The sequence below is a fragment of the Pseudoliparis swirei genome, chromosome 22 (genome assembly GCF_029220125.1).
Source record: "Pseudoliparis swirei isolate HS2019 ecotype Mariana Trench chromosome 22, NWPU_hadal_v1, whole genome shotgun sequence".
NCBI classification, from domain to species: domain Eukaryota; kingdom Metazoa; phylum Chordata; class Actinopteri; order Perciformes; family Liparidae; genus Pseudoliparis; species Pseudoliparis swirei.
This window is the reverse complement of record NC_079409.1, coordinates 10,257,940-10,263,916: the sequence shown is the minus strand read 5'-3', so window position 1 is coordinate 10,263,916 and position 5,977 is coordinate 10,257,940.

The following is a 5,977-nucleotide window of genomic DNA, read 5'->3' as shown; positions in this document are numbered from 1 at the left end:
ATTTATTCAGTGCCTTTCATGAATGTTAATTATATTTGAACAACAGAGGACGGATAAATCCCAGATGATGTTTGAAAAACCGAAAGGTCCTTTAACAATACTTACCGCTGTTTTAAAGTTATAATAATATACCATGGGCACCAGCTGGGGCTATGACGGGTGGTGCAATGACTTATATACACACTGAAACTGCTCTGTGTTCACATTCACAACTATGGAACAAAGAAAAGCAAATAAAAAGCACTAATTTCCAATGTCATGTCAGAAAATACTCTGTAGGTCCTCACCATTTCCCAGTAGGTCATGTACAGGCATTAAGGCCACAACAACAGTTCCTCCTCATCAAATGACGAAGACACTTTCCCTCTTAGCTTCATAATTATTGGACCGCTTGTGTCAACTTTGTGGACGTAGGTTTGAAGCGTCCCCTTAGGGCAAGCACTGTAACAGGAAGGTTTTTTCTGTAATAGTTCTCACAAATGCATCACCATGTCCAGATGGAACCGGTGACGGACAAAAGAGGATTTTTCCTAAGTGCTGGAAAATATAAACAGCAAACAATCAATCATTCAGATTTAGACAGAATCCGTCTGAAACGAATCCTTTATCTAAACTTACTATAATGCATTTCCACTTAAAATGTATCCATTTCTTGGTTTAAAAGCGTGACATTCCTGTCCTAATGCTGTGTTATTTCACCTTCAGAGAAAAGCAGAAACAGTGTCAGTCAACACAACCTTGAGACTTGGCATGGTTTGTGAGACAAAAAGCTGCCAAATCCCTAAAATGGTAATATTAACACATGTGAGGAAGACTGTATTCATGCAACATTGACAATGAAGAATGCCGTGGGCGACTTCAAATGTCACTGTTCAGCTCAATAAAGTGCTCTGGTTTATTGAGATAAGAATAGCAGAGCTCAGGCTGTTAGGTCTGTCTGTTACAAACATTAGTCCAGCTTTTCCTTCTTCTTCGACTGCCTTATTCAGTTCAAAAGTATGGATATACTTAGTAAAAACTAAGCCATACCTCTCTAAAAGCACATCACAAGTTGTATGACTGAAATTATGCCGGAGGTTCTCAAGAATGTATGCACTGTGTAAGCATGAATGTTGCCTCATAGAGGGAGCTTTCAGGCCACTGATCTGTATTTGCTGATTTGTACACTGTTATCTTAATGTGAAAAGAAGTGGATTGATTGAAGGTCTGGACTCAGTTTTTTTCTCTTCTAATTGCTGTATTTCCCCCCTTCTTTCTTACCTCATCCCCCTTCACTCTATATGCTCTCTGCACATTTCTCCGCCTGTATTTAAGTCTTGGTTTTCAGTTCAGTCTGTGTTGGATCCTTGGTTTTTTTCCGTGATGTTCAGTTGTGTCTCGTCTGCAAACTGTAAATAAAGATAACTTTCTTCAAGTTCCTGTGCAGTCTACTACAGGTGTTTCCATCTGCTCCACACAACAGCTATTGTGACAATTGTTTGTCACTTGTAAAAGACCTGTAGATGTACATGATTAAAGGAGGTGTTGGGGAAACGATGGGACGGATGACCGGGGTTTGAATATTTAATATTTAAATCTTAAGAAGCCAATCAACATTTTTGGTTATTACTTTTATTGTCAAACAAACGATAGGCGCTTTGAAGTCACAACAGCATCAAAAGTGTGTTTACCATTGGCTGCAGTCTTACTGGGTTCCAGGTTCAAGCATATACTCTAAAACTTGAAAACATAGCTGGATACCCACATAACAGGAAGAAGCTCATGTGCTGTGTATCAGCAAGGCATGCAGGAGAATTAGATAATTATGCAGTTTAATGGGAGACCAGATGTATACAGTATTCTTTAACACTTTCTAAACTTCTTTTATTCACTTGGAGTTTGCAACCTGCGAGACATTAAGTGGTGAGCCTGGCTGGTACCTGTTGGGTGGTCTCCTCTGAACAAGCCCTTCAACAATGTCCTGCACGGTTCAAACTCTCCTTCTGTGATACACTAGCACCTCCTGCTTGTGTATCACATAAGGAGATGGAGGTGGCTGTCAGTGACATGTTAAATGCATCTGCGTTATGAAATTGAAGTACACATTGTTTGCCACAGGATGTCACTATATGTTTGAAACCACACATTTGCAACAGTAATCAACTCTTTCATGAAAGAGCTCTCACTACATCGATGAGGGAGATATACAATGATATAAAACAGTCCAATGGAATAGCAGTGAAGTTTAGTAACTTTTTTTTTCTTCTGTTTTTCACACCAAAAGCTGCTGTAATCTTGGAAATGGGGATGGCCCCTGTACACTCCTGTCTCCCAGAAATAATACTAAAATAATAATACTAAAGAAATGTAGATCCACCCGTAGCAGGGTTTTGTTTTTTTGCTATCAATATAACGAGGGGAAAAATGTTATGCGGCATAATGTATATACCAAGTTCATATTGTTGATGATAAACATATCTACGAGACATTCACTTAAAACAATTGTTTTGGTTGATTTCACAGTATCCCCTGCATCACAAATATAGGTTATATGTTTCCCCTCAAAACCTGATTGGCAAAACATCTCCTCTGAAAAAAAAAGTGTTCTTCATTTCTGGTGTTTCTGCTTCTCTCGGACACAGCCTTTAAAAGAATGTAATTTCAAACGTGCCTCTTGCATTACTGTCACCTGAGTGATTATTGAATCGCATCGTTTCAGCTCATTGTTTTGTGTTCACTCCTGTTTCTGTACCCTGGAGAGCAAAGTACGGACACATTGGAGAAAACAGGTCAAACAGAAATGCAAAAGCATTTCAGAAAACTAAACACACACAAACACACACACACAAAGACACTGGACCAACTCAATGTGCCATCTTTGTGAGATTTTACAGTTCAGCACTGTAGTTCTACAGGATGAGGCTGCTGCATTTCAAAGCCTTGCAATGGAGCAACACATCCAACACTAACGTAAAGCGAACTGTGGAGTAATTGCGTGTTGTCCGTTATGTGGCAACACAGATGTGAGTCACATCTACTTGTCATGTTTTGGATGCACGTAGGAAACCACTGAATTATCCAATTTTCAGATACAGGCCACTGCATTCCCCACAATGCGAGATTACGAAAGAAGATTGAGATTTCTATGTCAACGTAATCGTAGTCATCCGGTTTCACGGAATGATCTGTTTGTTGTGACCAATTGGCCCAAAACCAACGGCCACTTTGGTGAATGCAACCCTACAATGTGTTCTCGACTGGCCGGCATTCAGTTAAGGTAATTGTAATATTCAACACTAAATTGTGGGCTATTAGTCTCTTGTGGTGCAATGAAGGTTTAGAGGATAGACCGGGCTCTGGGTTCCTTTGAAACATACTACCTATAGATAGAGTCCTGATGAATTTTTGTTTTAAACAAAGCCAAAACAGCTGTATTTTGAAGGAGTTAACACCGAAAGTGACATGAAATGAGATTTCAAATGGACAATTTGAAGATTTCGATATAACATGCTTCTACTAAAATCTCTCCAACTTTACAAGATAAACTATTCATGTTGAGCACGTCTCTTTACGAGCCGGGGCTGGAGCCAGAGGCGCTGGGTTTCCAAGTATTGTATTTGTTTGAAAATTGTCCGAGCAATGGACATCAACTTTACATGCTGTTTCCTGAAAAGTCATTTTGTTCTCTGAGAAGTTGGGTTTTAAATGTTGGGTTTTCTGAAACAATGTTATGTTTTCTGCTTTGTTAAATTTACTGTTTGGCATGTTGGCAAAAAGATTCATACTAACCACTCTCACGTCTGCGTGGTAAATATGCAGCTGGAGCCAGAAGACGGTCAGTTTACTCCGATAGCCCAGCTCTGTTGTTGGTTGTGGATATTCTCAGTTAAAGTTAATCAGGCCTTCTTATAAAAACTGCAAAAATAAGTTAATGTGTGGTAAGGTCAGTTATTATTGTTAATATTATTATGCAGCTACTTCAAGGGGAATTAAAAGTACTTAGCCCGAAGAAAGAGTAGCCTCAGTGAAAATGACTTCCCTCTACCCTCGAGCCACCTCATCCTGTCAGCATCCAGTATGTCAATATAGTTGAAGTGTTACTCGTTACTTATACTGTGCTGATTTATTATTGTTCAGTAAACATCATGCATTATGCAGTCACAGTATGCTCAACAAAGTACAAATTGTTCTTAAAATGGAATATAACAGGCATTATTGAATATGAATAGGTTTTGAAAATGACTTCTGACAATAAGTAAATTGAAATTATATTACTGGAATAATCCAATAATATTCATTGACTATTCAAAATGAATTTAATTTGTAGCATAACCTGCAGCAATCTTAAGGTAGGAGTCATCACTGACTGAGGTACATGCACATATTTTGCACATTTATTTAAACTCTACAGTTGGGCGACTCATACAGGCCCGAATGAAAAGACAAAACAAAGAAGTGATCAAAATCTGGGCAGTAGAGCCTAAGACTGTGTTATCCCGGCCTGCTCTTAGATTATGTTATTAATTGTTTTTCATTCATTGTTACCTGTTTTATTTTGCCATCATCAGGTCAAAAGAATTCCAATGTATCAACCAACTTGTTCGCTCTACTTCTAATTAGCAAATGTTTGCTCGCTCAACCAAGACGGCACACACACACACACACACATAAACATCCAACCTGCTCAACATCGACATGATGGCTTTGTCATTGTGAGCATGTTGCACGCTGACGCTCGTGTTTAGCTCAGAGCACAAATATTATTGTGGGCTGACCTCTTAATGTCAGTTTACTCGTTCGCAGATGTTTCATTCTGCGAATCACTTTAAATGAACCTTACTTTAAGTATTCTGGCTCAAAACATTGCTTTGAACGGAAGTATTTAGTGTTTTGTGTCTGGGATAGATTAATGGGATGCGTTGACACTGGTCTCATTGTTACTTCATCTCAGATTGAATCTGGAAGTTATCCTACAAACAACTTTCCTTTAGAAAAATGTGCTCTTTCTGGTTGTTTGTTGCCGAGTGTTTACAGAGATTGGGTTCATTTTAAGGAGCACATTGCTCCTCCTGGTGTGTGTGAGACAACCTGTGTGACAGTCTTCCTTTATATCCTCAAATCATAAATCAATGCAAAAATATTCAGATGATCCAGAACGTGTGAGACCAGAGGGTCCCCTGGATCCAGAAGAGCCATAGGGCCTCCAGTGACCACCCAGGATGGGATTTTGGGACAGTCAACGTCCGTCCATGCCCTGACAACCAAACTCTGTCATGATTGTCCATTCCACACCCCAAAATTATAGAGGCGAATAAACTCAGATTTGTAACCTGAACTCAGCAACCACACCTCGTCACTAAAGTATATTTGTCAGACAACTCATATACAGTAAATGCCCACATCTTTTAAACCCACAACTTCCTTTTGTATTAGTCACGGCTGCAAGCGGGGAAACAGGGATCGGAGACTTAATTCTACACGGCAAGGCAGACTGATTGAGTATACATGATATACATATATATATAGTATAGAGAGAGAGAGAGAGAGAGAGAGAGAGAGAGAGAGAGAGAGACCAGGACATAACTCATGCTTTCCATCATGAATTTAGAGTCTCCACACCCAAACTGAGATTACATAATTGGGGTTATTTCTCAAATTTGAGAAAGATCTCTCCAGAACCAGAGCTGACATTATGGGCTGCTTATGCAGACAGAGTTGTAACCTTCATGGTGAATGGAACTGAACTTCATGCTAAACAGTGAGTAAAGAGAAAGCAAAAAAAGAAAAATGATGGCATGATGCAACAGTAAGAACCATACTTGAGATATTGATTTTTGATCACAACATTTTACCATGAGAGCAAGTTAGATGGCATATATCATATAAAACAGTAGAATGTTCTGTACAGATTAGTCTAGTTGTTCAAACAGTTCACACGTGTTCACATGTGCAGATGGTTTGTGGGTTGAAGTCTTTGTCGGACTAGAAGTGGGAGGAG